The following is a 16454-nucleotide window of genomic DNA, read 5'->3' as shown; positions in this document are numbered from 1 at the left end:
GCTGTACTTGTTATTTTTAATTTAATTTTTTTTTAGAAAATTCCAGTCTGGCATCCATATTCTTCTTGAAAATGAGTGGTTTGCAACTTTTGGTGTAGCCCAGACAATTATTAGAATTTTTTTGGCCCACCTTCCTACCCCCGTTTTAAATACTAGAGAAACTCATAATACTTATTCATTTATCTGTACTCTACAGACTGAACTTAAAAAATGAAACCAGGAAAACACAACAAAATGGAGAGCATAAGCTCATATTCAAGAGTCAAATTGCATGTTGAGTACTATAAATCTGACATGTTGGTAGGTCTGCATTGAACAGTAGATACCTTCACTCCTGCCCTTGGCGGGTTGTTTGGTGAACCGTGATTTCTTTTATATCTGTCACAATGTTTCTGTCACCACCTGCTGATGCTTTCCTTGGTCTACCTGTTCAATGTCTGTCATTTACGACAGCAGTGCTTTATTTTTTCTTCAGGACCAGGGCAAGAATGGAGATTCAAAGTGCCCTGTCTTTGTCTGAAGCTATTGGATGTGTTTATTACTTCCAAAATATGCTTTTACCTACTGTGATTTGCATTGTACTGGTTTGTGTTCACCCTTCTGAGTGCAGTGGAGCCACATAGTGCACTTTCTGACTTGGAGGCTGTATTACACAATATAAAATATATGAGCTCACTTTTATATGCAGGCGCACACAAACTATGTAGCGAAAGTTAGGGTTTGGTTACATTTTCAAACAGGCACACAGCTCACACACTTCAAAAAGGGGAGCAGACCCGAGGCTCAAAAAACAACATTTAACGTGTCGTATCTGCTTATGCGTATAAACCTTAGATTAAACACAAGTGAACCATGACTTGATCCTTTGCCTCACACATCGCATCCACATATGAAGGGGGGAGAAACATACAATAATAAAAATACCATCTTGCTTATTAGGCATCATCATTTACATCATTTGTGTCCATTGATGAACTTTGATTAATTGTTAGCTACATTACGGTTCAAACATAAATTGGTTGCTGTTTCATGGTTAACTATGGCTTAGTAGTTTGTGTGGAAGTGGTAAGATTTTGCTTATTTTGTCCTCCCTCCAGTTTCAAACCCATTCTTACATTTATAAATTGGAGGCCTCGTCTTCCCATTCCCGTATTCTATTGTAACTTGTATGCTTGTTCAAATAAAATTGACCCATTAGCATATTTAAAGCATATTGAATCGTATGGAGGATTAAACCATTTTTGTCAAGTTCCGCTGGCTCCTAATTCAACAAAGAATCCATTTCAAAAAGTTATCTTTTTGACTAACAATCCCTGGCCTCATCCTACCTGCCTGAGCTCCTTCATTGGCACACATTGATAATCTGTAGCTATTCATTTTGATATTAATTTGTGACAGTTTTACTTGTGTTAATGTTGTAATAACTTTTAATAGCAACCAGTCTAGAATGTACCGCGCCTTATGCTCTAAGACAGCTGGGATAGGCTCCAGCATACTCACGACTCTAGTGAGGATATCAGCATAGAAAATGAAAGCATGGATAACTTTTAATAGAATAAGTAAATGTAACAGTGTGATGATAACACATAAAATATGTTTCATTGAAGTGATAAAATGCAAGCGAAATGCTCAAATGTATAAGGAATTTAAGGCATAGCTAATCTGCATTTTTGATATTACTATCTCTGGAATCCTAATGAATGTGATTATAGGATGAGCCTATCTGTGTTGTTAACACCCCGTGGAGAATATCAGGAACAACTCAGCTAGAGAGAATGAAGAACTGCATTGCAAACAGCCAACACTTGAGATATATTTGACCTTAAACCATAACAGTGTGTATACATGTATGTATATATGTGTATATATTTATCCAGTCAATCTTATCTTGTTCAAGGTCACAGGTAAAATGGGAAATATGTCAGTTATTTAGGGCAAGAGGCGGGTTTTTTGGAGGTAACAAAATAAAGGCACAAAACAGGAAACACAAGAAAAATATAAAGTAACTATAACAACGCTGAGTCATAACTTTTTGTAATTTTCGTGGTGCAGGAGTGTTTGTTTTTTTGGAGTTCCTTTGCTTCCTGGATTGGCTGCAGCAGGGAGACCACCTCCTATAAGAGGCCATGGAAGCCACCAGGAAGAGGAAGAGACCATGTCATCTTTCTTTCCTCCCAACCTGAACAGTGTTTGAACTCTGAAATTGTGGACACTTTATGTTCTTTATTTCCTTCTTTTTGTAAATGCATTCATTGTACAGCAACACAGGTTGGATCTAGTGGTATTTGGGACTTGAGAGAGTTGGGACTTTATGTTAAGCCCTGGTGCTCCCCAGCCGGGGCGTAACAGTGACTTAAATTTATCAACGTCAAGCCCAGATCATTGATGCGGTTCTTGAGTTTTTATGCAGAATGTTGTTATGTGATACTGGAATCAAATGTACAGTAAGTAATGAATAACTACAGTAAAAGCAGTTTCTAAAAACAGTTGAAAAATTGCAACAATTTTGCAATTTTGCCCAGCATTTTGTAATTTTTACAATTTTGTTGGATATTATGGAGGTTAATGCAAAAAAAGGTTTAACAGAGCTGAACCGTCTCCTCAGATACAAATAAAATGTTCAAAAAATGACTTTCATGAGTAGTAGTTAATCACCTCAAAAATGGGTTTGGGCATGCTTGATGTTTCTCCAGGTGGTGATGATGGCTTCAAGGAGGGCATCCACTGTCTGCAAACTTTGCATCCATCCCTAAATATTCTCCATTGATTTACGTAGATCAGCGTAAAAAAAACAGGATGGTCCAAAAGAGTGAGCACATTCCTCTGGAAGAAGTCCTTCCAGGTGGATATTCTGAACTGCAATGTTGTCCTATTGAACAATCCATTTATTACCACACACACAAGGGCCTTCAGTCATGAGGGATGGCCCCCTCAATATGGGATATCCTTGTCGTGCCAGTAACATTGTAAAGCATCAGGACCCATCCATTCATTTTCTATGCTGCTTATCCTCACTAGGGTCGTGGAGGTATGCTGGAGCCTATCCAAGCTGACTTTGGGAGAGAGGTGGGTACACCCTGGACTGCCCAGCCAATCATAGGGCACATATAGACAAATTAACCTAACCGCCAATTAACCTAACATGTTTTTGGGATGTGGGAGGAATCCCACGCACACACAGGGAGAACATTCAAACTCCATGCAGAGATCCCCAAGCGGAGAATCAAACCAAGTCATCAGAGAATAAAACTTTCTTCCACCTTTCATTGAAAGAAAGTCCTGTTTGGTACTTGAGAACAAATTCCAAACCGGCAATTTTGTGACCTTGAATGAGACAAGGCATTTAAAGACATCTTTTGTTCTTAAAAGCCTTCTCTCACAGATGCTGTCTGATGGTTATTGGTCTGCATTCAGCACCAGTCACAACCTTCACTTGGGCTGAGGATTATCCCGTGTCTGGACGGACGGCTAATCGGATCCTCCGGCTCAGTGCTGGTGACATTATTTTGAGTCTATCACTTGACTTTTTTAGTTCCGTAGCCCTCAAGTTACTTTAAGAAATTTTTGTCTTACTGTGTCCAACCTCAGCAGCAAAGGGGTGCTGCAAGAGGCCTTGTTTTTGCAGCTCAACAGTCAACGGCGTTGAATCAGAGAAAGCTTTTTTTGTCTTTGCCATCAATAGTTTATGACAGTGTGAACACCTGACAGTAATGACACTGAATGTAAATTTAAACAATTTGACTTTTTAAGGCTGTGGTCTTTAAAGAAGAAAAACAGCTTGGATCTCAGTGACGGAACATATTATTAAAATTCAATAATATTTTTGTTTTACAAATATTTTAACTTGTATTTTCTTGTAATATTATGAGTCTATTCTCGGGATATTATGATGATTCCCACATTAACGTAACAAAAATTGCTACTTTTTATTGCTTATTTTTATTGTCATATTATGACTTTTTCCTTTATTATTTCAAATTTATGCTATTATTCCTCTTATTCTCCTTATTATGAGTTTCTCAATATTTCATTTTTATTGTTGTAAAATTACTTCTTTTTTCCCATTTGTGCTGATTTTTTTAAAAATGCGGTTGTTTTTAGAAAATGGATGTATGAATGAATTGTATTTTTAGAATGAAAAAACAGCTGTGGACTGTAAATAGCCCAAAGGCCATACTTTGAACACCAGAAACTTACATAAAATCCAACAGTACAAAATGTAAATTCTTACAATTTTGTCAACTGATCTTAACATTTTGATCAGGCGTGCACTGCAAAGGTTTAACAGGTTTCTAAATCTGCAGCCCCGAGCTATTTTCTCCAAAGAGTGGACAGCCACTAATTGCTTTGAGGTAAATTAGATTTCATACTGTACATTCATTGTTAGAGATTAATTTTTTCCCCCTGTTTCTCTTTCAAAGCAGCTTACTCATCTGGGAGACCAGACGGAGAGGATTGCAACTTTGGGTATAATTAGTTGAACTAGAGTTGATGAGCTCTTGTGGTGTGCATCCAACCTTAGCTAAAAACCAGGGCAGAGAGCAGTTTTTTCTGCTTATTTCTCACCGCGAGCCTCCTCATTATAACGCGTTCGATACTTGTCTAGCTGAGATTTAAAAGTGTAAACCGTCATCAAGATGCCCCTCCAAATCCTGAGATCTGCTAATTGCTCGCAATTACACTTGTTGCCCTGCTCCCCTGGCAAATCACGTGTCCCTCCAAAATATTTTTTTAAAAGTTGCACGTGTGAGTGAGTGCATCAAACAGACTAGCTTATATGAATATCAAGTGTAATAAAACCGTGCACACCTCCCTGTTGTTTCATTATTTAATTCATTCATTCATTTTTTTATCACTTATCCTCACAAGGTTTTGCGGGGGTCCTGGAGCCTATCCCAGCAGTCTTCGGGCGGGACTGGACTGGTCTGGACTGTATTTGGGTTCATTAGCAGACTACTTCCTGGTTCAACGAAGATGGCAAACATATTGTTGATGTCATTATGATGGTGGAAAGTGGACAGTTCCTTTAGTGATCTTGTGATAACTGGCCAAAATAAATTCCAGTATCTGCGCCTATAACAAAATATTGTTATAATTAATTAATATTGTTATAATTGTTTATTTTTTGAGTAATACTGCTAACTGTATTACTATGTATTGCTTTACTGTGACACAATATCTGAGTTTCGTTAAAATCAGCTGTCATTCACGGCAACTAGGTCACACAAATAGTTTTGATTCCAAGAATTGCAAATATTTTGGGTAGAATGATACTTTTACCCCCCTTCAAAACATGTGCTGCACTTAAAAATCCAAGAACTAATAATAAGTCCATATGCCAAGTTGGACTTCTGAGTAGAGAAGAGAAGATGGCTCTCAACGGCATAACATGCCCAGTGAGGCACTGGAGTTGCAAATTAGTTTAAGTTTGATTTCCTGCGTTGATGTCTATTTTAGGCTATTGGCCACATGTTCATTTACAGTCCAAGTCTGTGTGTCAGAATAATAGGTGTGACCGTTGCTTATCTGGTTTCAGATCATCATATGTTTGGTATTACAAACCGAGATTATTCCAAATGGAATAAACATTGCTATTCTTTAATGCATACATGTCATAGGTAGAGCAGTTATTAATTTGATTTATGCTTTGAAGTCATCTGATCAACAAGAAGCATAAATACATTCAATGCAAAAGTATGTTTTGGTTTGATTTCACACTGTATTGTAGGCCTACATCACAATGTCTCATACTGCCAGTGTATTTGGCATATGTGCCCCTAAAATTGAGGCGAGTCTCTGAATGCTTTATAACTTAAACCCCAGGTGTCATATGATTTGTTCTTTCCACCACTTAACACTACCCAAATGGATGGATTGTGAAGTGGAGATGAATGCAGCTTAGATTGCATTTGGGTAATTCTTAAATAATAATACATTTTGTGTCACAACTCAAATACAGTTTTTCTTTGCTTTCTCTGCAGTTTTAATTTGTATTCCCATGTAGAACACAATATTGGCACCTTGGGGAAAGTGTAAGCTCGCCTACGTGCCTTTCTAGTTATCATAGTTTCTTTTACGTTTACGTACATTTATTTTCATGCACAGGGCATTGTTTGCACATGTATTGTGCTGATTGTTAATTTGTTTGTCCTGGCATTGTTTGTCATGCATGCTGTGTGTTAATCAAGCAGCTCCTTACCTGCTTTGTGTCTTATCAATCTGTATTTCTGTAGTTCCCTGCTTTCTGTTGTTATTAGTCCATTGTTGTTGATGTGTTGATGTCTCCACCGTCATTTGCACCAACACATCTCATTGCTGTCATTAAAAAAATGCCCAAAAGAAACATTGCCTGTGACTTTTCCTAAAATTAGTACTTGTGAATCTTTGGATTGGCTTCTTCTTCTTGCATATGTCTTTGGATCCTCAGATTTGTTGCAGCAAGTCATTCCAGCATCTCGCCATCCAGGTTCATTAGGCCCAGATGGCCATTTGTTGGCCCGTATTTGGGGCAGCTTGTCAAGACGTGGCTGAAGACAGCCTCCTCTGTGGGTAGCTAAAGGGTAGTTGCAAAGTTGCAAGTTGCAAGGCATGCTCTATATGTAGTGAAACCGATGTCTTCAACACATCTATGGATCCCAGTGCTTTGGGTTGGCTGACATTGACATTGGGATCTGTCAATTTGTCAATTTGTTTCAGCACAAAAATTAGTGTAAATGATGAGACTGAAATTATTCAACTATTTCAAGTGAAGAACTTTACTATGCAATGCAAAATGCTGTGCCTTCTGTGGAGGATGGCCTTGCACAGACCAGTAAATAATTTGAATCACTATATCACACAAAACATGTTTTTCTTTTTCTGCTAACTGACTTCACCTCACTTTGTCAACATATGTACTGCTGGAGTCACGGGAGTGGTTTAAAAGTAAATTGGACCTAATGATTCAAGGCAGTGCCAAGAGTAAAAAAAAAAACAAAAACCAAAAAAAGATCTTAAGTATAAAAAATAGAAGAGGCTAAAAATCAAGTTGAGCGCAAAGGCAATTAAAGGAGGCAAAGAGGAGGAGCGATGATTTAGTGTTGGCACGCTCCCACCAACTTAGGAACACTGAACTGAGGAATGCAGCAGAATGCAGTTGTGCACTGTAGCACTGACTGGGTATTAAAGTCTTGAGGAAATGGGAATGAGTGAAGGAGATGAGGGAGCTGGTGGATTGGAGGAACAATGAGAAAGAAACACAGGAGGGGTTGAGGGGAATTGATGAGAGGAGGAAATGTGAGAGGAGAGGATAATAGGAGCGGAGGGAAGGGAGCCAGCAGACAGATTCAGGTTATGTTCACAGTAGTCATTAACACCTGTGAGGAAGATAATGAGGAACACACATGACTCTACATGTTGTTGGCATCATGTTCTATAAAGGGGAAGTACAGTGGAGCTTCGGTGAGCATCTGCCCCGGTTAGGGTGTTTTTTTGGTTAACGTTGACAATTTAACAAAGTAATTTTGCCTTGTTCCCAAAGTAGGGTAAACATACCCACCAATTGCCATAGGGGGTATGTGAAAAAACTGAATAAATGCATAAACATTGCATAACACTCACATTCAGGAGTGCACCTGAACGGCTCATGACACAAGGAGAGCAGACCAGATGGAGACAGAGCACGAAACTGTTCATTGCACTGTGTAAGTAATTTTGTTGATTATTTGTGCATTAAAGAGGAGCTATTACGCTTGTTTTTTGGCCCTTTGTATTGAGTTGTGGACTCATATAGAGCAGCTACACACAATAACACACAAAGCTTTAGTGTTCTTCCAGAATCTGCACCTATTCAGTTGTATTTCAGGCACACCCACTCCACTGTGGTATAGGAGATGATAATAAATGTCAAAGTATCTTCTAAAAATGTCGGCTTTTAACATACAGTGTATGTGTTGGATTCCGAATCCGATCAGGAAGTAGAGACTGGGCAATACAAAGTTTCTCAAGAAAAGTTACTTCAAGATGTCTCTCTCTGTGACACACAGGGGCGGTTTTGCCAAGTCTTTTGGAACCAAGCGTTTTAAGCTATCACAAACTGGAGCTCAATTCCAAATGCGCAAACCTCATTATCTGAAACTTTGGCATTGTTTAACAAAATAATACATTCTAACTACATTTATAGGTCAGAAAAGTGGAAAAATAGGTCCCCTTTAAGAGTGTTTAATCTTAAAAATCATTATTCTTACCAGTCAGACAATAATTAAGTTTTTTTTATAATTATATATAAAGTTCACCAGGAAATGATCAGACTTTAACAACAAAGTATCAAACCCATTATCAAACATTTCTCAGGTATTATAAAAGAATGCTCTCAAAAATTGTGACTAAGAAGTATTTTTAACCAAAGTGAATTATTATTGTTATCCTCTAAATGACCAAACTATATTAACAAACTTAACACAAGTCCCTGATCAATACACATGGCAACCTTACCTGACTCGATCAAGATGTTACATCAACATCATGCTGTGCCATCCAGGATATTGCAAACTGACTGTTACTATCAAATATTGCAAAAAAATGAAATACTATTGTGTGATGAACTGCATTTCCAGAATCTGGCATCAGTTGTTGTTTCAACCTGATTCATGGAAAAGTTACACATTTTCATATTAATGACTCGAAAACACACATTAAAGCAGCTATACCAATGGAAAGTCCACAATCTGTTTTTTTATTAAAAAATATCCACACACCATAAAAATTACATGTACAAAACTATACGATTTTAAATTGTTTTATATACACATACAAAAGATAAAGACTGAAGTGGGGGCAAATAACACAGAGGGGGATTTCATCATAAAGAATATGGTCTTTTTGGGCAAATCTCTTCCACGAGAGGTTAAAATAAAAGGGGGTGTAATTCTCGGGTGTTGTCGTTATTCTTCCCAAACAGTCTACAGAGATCTGTAATGGTGGTGATGGCTAATATGATTATGATATCAATGGAAACACACATGTAGGGCTGCACGATTCTGCAAAGAGTCATGATTTCACACACATACACCATGTTCAGGGATCTTGTACTTACATTTTAAAGAAATCACAATTATCATTATCAATATCCTGTTCTGCTTTACCTTGGCTGGCGAGGCTCACCGGGGGTTGGAGAGAGTGAGCAGTAAGTGCCGGCTGTCATGCAGCACAATTAAAATTAAATATAGTAATATAAAATACCGCTCAGAAAATAAATTAATAAAATAAATGAATTAGACGGCATGTTAATGTGAGTCAGTATCACATATTTTCCTATTTTTTTTGTTCAGTCCGAGGTGGCACACATCAATGATGGTACTTAGTAATTATAAATTCCACCTTTGTGACACTTGAGCCACAGCATGATAATGATATAAGAGATGACAGTATGAAACATGCAGCATTTTCTTTTCAACAAACAGCATAAATGGACATCTCGAAACAGAGAAATCAAATGAAACGCTCCTGAAACACAAAATGAGATGTGAGGTAATTCATGCTGGGCACACACTCCAATGCATCGTAAGAATAATGATGTGATTAAGGTGTAAATTGAGCCGAGATCACTGCAAACAATGCTGTAAACAATGTGTGGCCATATTCTCTTATACCGCATTTGTTGTTCACGTTAGAATATTCAGCAACAGCAGTCATAATTATGATGGGCGGCTACGGGTTAAAAAAAGGTTGATAATGTGCAACATAAATTGATGTCCTGCTTTTTTCTTTTCTTCGCTGATCTGTTTTATCACGCATGGCTGATTTCTGCGCCTGCAAGAGATAAAGACAAAAACAATAGACATTAATCAACATGCATTTTTTTGTGCGTGGTTCATTTTGGTTATGGTTTTGGTCATTTTTATCAAACAGATACTAGAGTAAGGTTATCGCACACCAGTCACAATAATAACAATATAATAAGCATAACAACAATAATATTAACACGTCATAATAATAACATGGGCTACTACTAAGGCTGTAACCCATGCCAAAACTCAAATCAAAGTCACTTCCTGTCCTCCACATATCCCGAATTAATTTCCTGCCACACACACAGCCACAAATTTTTATGTCTTAAATGGCTTATTTTATTTGATTATATCGAGTATATTGGGCAATAGGAGTCTAAAGATGACTTTATGGGTGTTATTTAATGTCTTGAGGTCTCTAATAATGTTAAAAACATATTAAGAAGATTGTAAACAGTTTTTCTATGCTGTAACTATGAAAATATTCATTTATTCATTCATTTTCTACCGCTTATCCTCACGAGGGTCGCGGAGGGGTGCTGGAGCCTATCCCAGCTGTCTTCAGGCGAGAGGCGGGGTACACCCTAAACTGGTCGCCAGCCAATCACAAGGCACATATAGACAAACAACCATTCACACTCACATTCATACCTATGGACAATTTGGAGTCGCCAATTAATCTTGCATGTTTTTGGAATGTGGGAGGAAACCGGAGTACCCACGGGGAGAACATGCAAACTCCACACAGAGATGGCCGAGGGTGGAATTGAACTCGGGTTACCTAGCTGTGACTGATGGAGGCTATCAAATGGAGTGCAATCAGACGGTTAAATGAAGAGACAGGATGCAGCCAAGAAATCGCACACTGACCTGTGTATCTAGAACAAGGGTGCCCAAATATTTTCTGATATTGAAAAACCATAGAATGCAAGCTTGTCAACCCAGTGGAAATGGCAGGAGGTCATTACTCAATATAACTGAGTAATGACTGATGGTGTCATCTGATGAGGAAGGCTAAAATCATCACACACCAACTTAAAACATAAAGGCTAAACAAGAAATATACAAGGCAAGTTATGCACTATAACTGCATAACTCTCTTGTCTTGTAGGTGTGTATTTGTATGTATCTGCAGTATAGCATGTAGGAAAGTGTAAATTATATAATCAATCAGGTGTTTCAAACTCGTGCCACGGAGGACCAAGACACTTATTTGATTTATAAAACCTACTTTGTGGAAATTTGCTCATTGTGGAACCAATTACCGTGATAAACGAGGGTTTACTTTAGTCCTCTGTGATCTGGATTGTTCTTAATTGACATTGTCTCCACGGCCAACTATTTTTCAAATTCAGCTTTTCATTGCAGCCTTGACTTTGACGGAAGTTGCTTCATTGGCCACAATCTCTTCAATCACGTCATCGAGTTTGTATGCGCACGTGCTATGAAGCACTTACTGCGAGCTCAGGCCATCTTGACTGCTTTTTTTTTCCTTTACAGTATTTCATTTTGTCCCAGTAATGCTAGAATCTGTATGGCCTTTCATTACTCATCAACATTAGGAGTCCACACATTGTCTTCTTTTGTTAGATGTTCACAGTTTCAGTCTCATCCGAGGTTCACACACAATTGCCTCTGCAATCGATTTTTGTCAGGGTCTACATTTTCCTGTCTTTTTTAATCGTCAGCCTCTACTGGCCTTTCCTGTTTCTGCACCTTTCCTTCATCATACTTGACACTAATTTATTTCTTCGAGCCCTAACTTCGTCTGGGATCGAGTCTGCAACAAAATGAGAGATGAACAACAACATGTACGGTAAACCTACTTTTCACAGCCCCAATTCAGCATGGCCCATTTAAATAACACCCAAAACAGCATTCAGCAGTATTATTTGCAATGTAGTAAATATGCTTAGGAGAGCACTGACACACCAATATTCAATGACTGCACACTGCCTCCCAGTCTCATGTTTTCCTCCATGAAGACATAAACAGCATCACCATTTGAATCAATATTTTAAATGTAAAGCATCCAAGCACAGATCATCACAGGAATCAGTACTAAGCTATTGTCTACCACCTACACAAGACAACCCCAAAACAGAAGACTTCATGGAGAAATGTTTAGTGAGAGAGGTCAATGGAGAGTGCTCATGTTTTTGTAGGTGTACACAGATGTCCCTCTCCACTTTGCGTTTCAAATTTTGTGGCTTCACTAACAGTTTTTCCTAGAAACATTTTTGTGGGTGAATGTGGCCTATTATAACAGAAAAATATGGATTATAAGTATTTTTGCCTAAAATAAAAAACTAAAACACAAATATAAGGCATTCAGAATATGCATTCAAAGACGCTACAAATGATATATAATATTCTCTACTGGCCACAAGGTGTCAGTAATGTTACGGTAATATTTGGTTTGAGACATACACACCACTCTTGATGATGATCTCACAACAGGCACACTAATAATTATAATCATTATCATAGTAAAAAAGGATACTGCCGTGGCCTTAATCCACACAAGATGAAACTCAACTCTGAAACTCCAGCGTCACTTCCTGTCCTCCACATGTTCGGAACACATTTCTTGTAGCGTTAGTCTAATTTATGTCAGAGTTGTCTTATTTTGTTTGATAATGTCTACTATATTAGGCAATGTAAATGTAAAGGCCGAGGTATAGGAGTGTTTGGGGGGTTTAGAGGTCTTCAATAATTTTAAAAACATATTTAGAAGGTCACTCTGGCTTCCTCCCACATTCCAAAAACATGCAAGGTTGATTAGTGACTCCAAATTGTCCATAGGTATGAATGAGTGTGAATGGTTTTTTTGTCTATATGTGCCCTGTGATTGGCTGGCTATCCCAGTTGGGATAGGCTCCAGCACCCCCTGCGACTCTGGTGAGGATAAGCGGTAGAAAATGAATGAATGGATGAATATTTAGAAGGTCGTAAATAGGTTTTCTATGCCCTAACTACAAAAATTTTCAATTTGTAAATAAGGAATCACACTTTGCAGTAATTCACGCATCAGGGTCGGGGGCTGGAACCAACAGTACACTGAAACTTTTATTTTTCAATATTGGTAGGAAATTAGCATTTCTATCAAGGTTGCTTTAGCGTGAGTTATAATATAATATTTTATATACATATAGTATAATTTTATATTTATTCATTATATTAAGTATTAAGTCCATGTTTTTGGGACGCATAATTGAGCAAAACACCTTTCCTAATCTTCATCTCATCTGACCACTATCCTCCTTGTATCCTCTATTTTTCTTTCTTGCAGCCTTATCTTATTCTCTTTCTTTACTCTTTGCTTTATATTTCCTGTCCTCCACCCCCTTTTGCTAATCCTTCCTGTCCTCCTTTCCCACGATTTCCATTTAAATAAAGCTGCTTATCATGCAACAGCTTTTCACCCATATTCCACTTTTCAGCATGACAGTTCAGTTCATAAAGCCATACTTCATGATAACGTATTACACCGAGGGACCATATTGACCTGTTGTGGTACTGCATGTGTGCATAATCTGTAAATGGTATCCCCTCAAAACATCTTTTTTAATTTCATTATTGTGCTGCTGTGCCCTGCTGTTTCCCTTTCATGCAGTAAACTAGCTGCAAATCCGGGAGGGATACATTTACCACTGACATTATTATTTGCCCTTAGCAGAGGTCTGTTCTGTTTGTTTGTGTTGCATATTTGTTAATTACCCAGCAATTTTAGCCTGGTGAAAGGCATGTAAACATTTGTTTTTTATTTCCCCTTTCTCTCTGCCGTTTTTCTTCCCATCTTACCTCAGGCGTTGCTCATGTTATAATGCTCAAGTATGACACCCATCTGACATCCCCTCAGGTTAGATGGCTGTGGGTGAGCACATGCACGAAAAATGGTGTGTAACTCCTGTGGGTCACAGAGCCGAAGGTCATTTGTAGGTTTGTACAACAAGTTTGTACAAGTGCGCATGTGTGTGACTAAAGCCCCTGCTAGGGTACAAACTCAGTATATGTATGCACGGCCACATCAGAGGCATCTCCGCCACAGGATGTGTCCTGTTGTGTCATGCAGCCCATATACACAAACACATGGTGCATTTTCTCTACATTGAGATTGCAATGATAATTTACATCTCCATAGTCACTATCCAATTTAGGCCAAAGACTTAGGGGAGTTTTAAATGTTGTGGAGCGGTTGTCTGATGGAGGCTATCAAATGGAGTGCAATCAGACGGTTAAATTAAGAGACGGGATGCAGCCAAGAAATCGCACACTGACCTGTGTATCTAGAACAAGGGTCGCCAAATATTTTCTGATATTGAAAAATCATAGAATGCGAGCTTGTCAACCCCGTGGAAATGGCAGGAGGTCATTACTCAATATAACTGAGTAATGACTGATGTGTCATCTGATAAAGAAGGCTAAAATCATCACACACCAACTTAAAACATAAAGGCTAAATAAGAAATATACAAGGCAAGTTATGCACTATAACTGCATAACTCTCCTGTCTTGTAGGTGTGTATTTGTATGTATATGCGGTATAGCATGTGCGGAAGTGTAAATTATATAATGAATCAGGTGTTTCAAACTCATGCCATTGCACGATATTTTCTGAATATTTATTTATATTTTCTGATATTGAAAAACCATAGAATGCAAGCTTGTCAACCCAGTGGAAATGGCAGGAGGTCATTACTCAATATAACTGATGTGTCATCTGATATAGAAGGCTAAAATCATCACACACCAACTTAAAACTTAAAGGCTAAATAAGAAATATACAAGTCAAGTTATGCACTATAACTACATAACTCTCTTGTCTTGTAGGTGTGTATTTGTATGTATATTCGGTATAGCATGTGAGAAAATGTAAATTATATAATGAATCAGGTGTTTAAAACTCGTGCCATGGAGGGCCAAGACACCGCAGGTTTTCTTTCCAGCCGGTCACTAAAGCAGATAATTTTAATGATCAATACCTCCAATTTGAGGGAAGGAGATCATCTGGAGAAAGGATGAATATGCAAGATCATTTAAAATCATTTATCTACAATGGCTGAAATGAAATAATGACAGTGGGTGTAGTTGAATGTGATAACAATGTGTAGTGGGCAGTGGATTCATTATTGGCTAAGTCTACAGAAATCCCACTAATCCCACTAATCGTGCACCCCGATCATGAATAGACTGAGTCAGGATAGCCAAGATATTCCAGTTTGATCCCTCATCCTAGTTTTGTGCAATGGATCCCTGTTTTCCAAATTGTGTGTAAACAGTTCTCATAAAACACAAAATGGCTATTGAGGAATTTAATAGTAAGGTCTAAAATAATAAATGCTAAAATGCATCATGAGAATCGAATTTAACCTTCAGAATTTGTCTTATGACTGCTGCACAGGGTGGAAAGGAGGAAGATTGAAACAGACAAGAGGAGGGGGAAAGTGACATAGGTGCCCGGTCAGTGAGGTGGGAACAACTTGCATTAGTCATTCACCATCATCGTCAGAGTGACGCGCGGCACTTCAGTGCCTCTTCAGGATTAAAGAAAAGCTTGATTTATTACTGGGCAGTACATACTTTCCTTGTTGTCATAAATTGTTTGAATAATAACAGAATAATGGTGTTTTTAAATGACAAACGAGTTAAAAAAAAGTCAATACAATATCTGTCTTGTAATGTTGTCCATCACTTGGGTTTACATGATAAGTGGCTGCAGGGTAAAATCAAGCAAAGTTATCTTTCTCGCCCTAATTCCAAAAGATGTTTTCATGCAATCATACAGTTGTAAGAATACAAGGCAAAATCAATATTTCATGCGAGGATCACTTGTTATCTAGCACTGCCTTAATCCTATTGGGCATGGAATTCACCATATCTGCACAGGTTGTTACTTGAATCCTCTTCCACTTCTCCATGATAATATCACAGAGCTGGTGGATGTTAGACACCTTGCGCTAATCCACCTTCTGCTTGAGGATGATCCATGGGTGCCCAATTGGGTTCAGGTCTGGAGACATATTTGGCCACTCCATCACCTTCACCTTCTTCAGTAAGACACCTGTCATATTGCAGGTGTGTTTGGCCTCCTTATCATGTTGGAAAAATGCCATGCGTCTCTCACAGGAGAAGATTATGCTCTGCTTCAGAATGTCACAGTACATGTTGTTATTCATATTTCCCTCAATGAACGGCATTTTGCCAGCAGCACTCCAGACTATGCGCTAACCAGTGGATGACTGTTGTAGTCAAGACATACATATCATTTTTATGCTTGCAAATGTTTAATCTAAGATGAAAAAAAATTACATTTGCATATAAATGCAAATTCTTTTTACTATTAGTAGGCTGTATTCAACTAACATTATTCATTCATTCATTCATTTTCTACTGCTTATCCTCACGAGGGTCGCAGGGGGTGCTGGAGCCTACCCCAGCTGTCTTTGGGCGAGAGGCGGGGTACACCCTGGACTGGTGGCCAGCCAATCACAGGGCACATATAGACAAACAACCATTCACACTCACATTCATACCTATGGACAATTTGGAATTGCCAATTAACCTAGCATGTTTTTGGAATGTGGGAGGAAACCGGAGTACCTGGAGAAAACCCACACATGCACGGGGAGAACATGCAAACTCCACACAGAGATGGCCGTGGGTGAAATTGAACCCTGGTCTCCT

At 38.4% G+C, this 16454-nt stretch overlaps 1 protein-coding gene across 4 annotated transcripts in view; it reads right to left on the bottom strand.

The window, feature by feature from the left end:
* Positions 1–8704: 8704 nt before the first annotated feature.
* zgc:172282 (leucine-rich repeat and fibronectin type III domain-containing protein 1-like protein) overlaps positions 8705–16454 on the bottom strand; it is a 143610-nt gene continuing 135860 nt past the window's right edge. For all 4 annotated transcript variants that reach the window (XM_058079378.1, XM_058079379.1, XM_058079380.1 and 1 more), the window contains one exon: positions 8705–9789. The gene's annotated coding sequence lies outside the window, so the exon portion shown is untranslated. The remainder of the gene's footprint in view (positions 9790–16454) is intronic.

Source organism: Doryrhamphus excisus, chromosome 8, assembly GCF_030265055.1.
Source record: "Doryrhamphus excisus isolate RoL2022-K1 chromosome 8, RoL_Dexc_1.0, whole genome shotgun sequence".
NCBI classification, from domain to species: domain Eukaryota; kingdom Metazoa; phylum Chordata; class Actinopteri; order Syngnathiformes; family Syngnathidae; genus Doryrhamphus; species Doryrhamphus excisus.
This window is presented reverse-complemented; position numbering and strand designations above follow the sequence as displayed.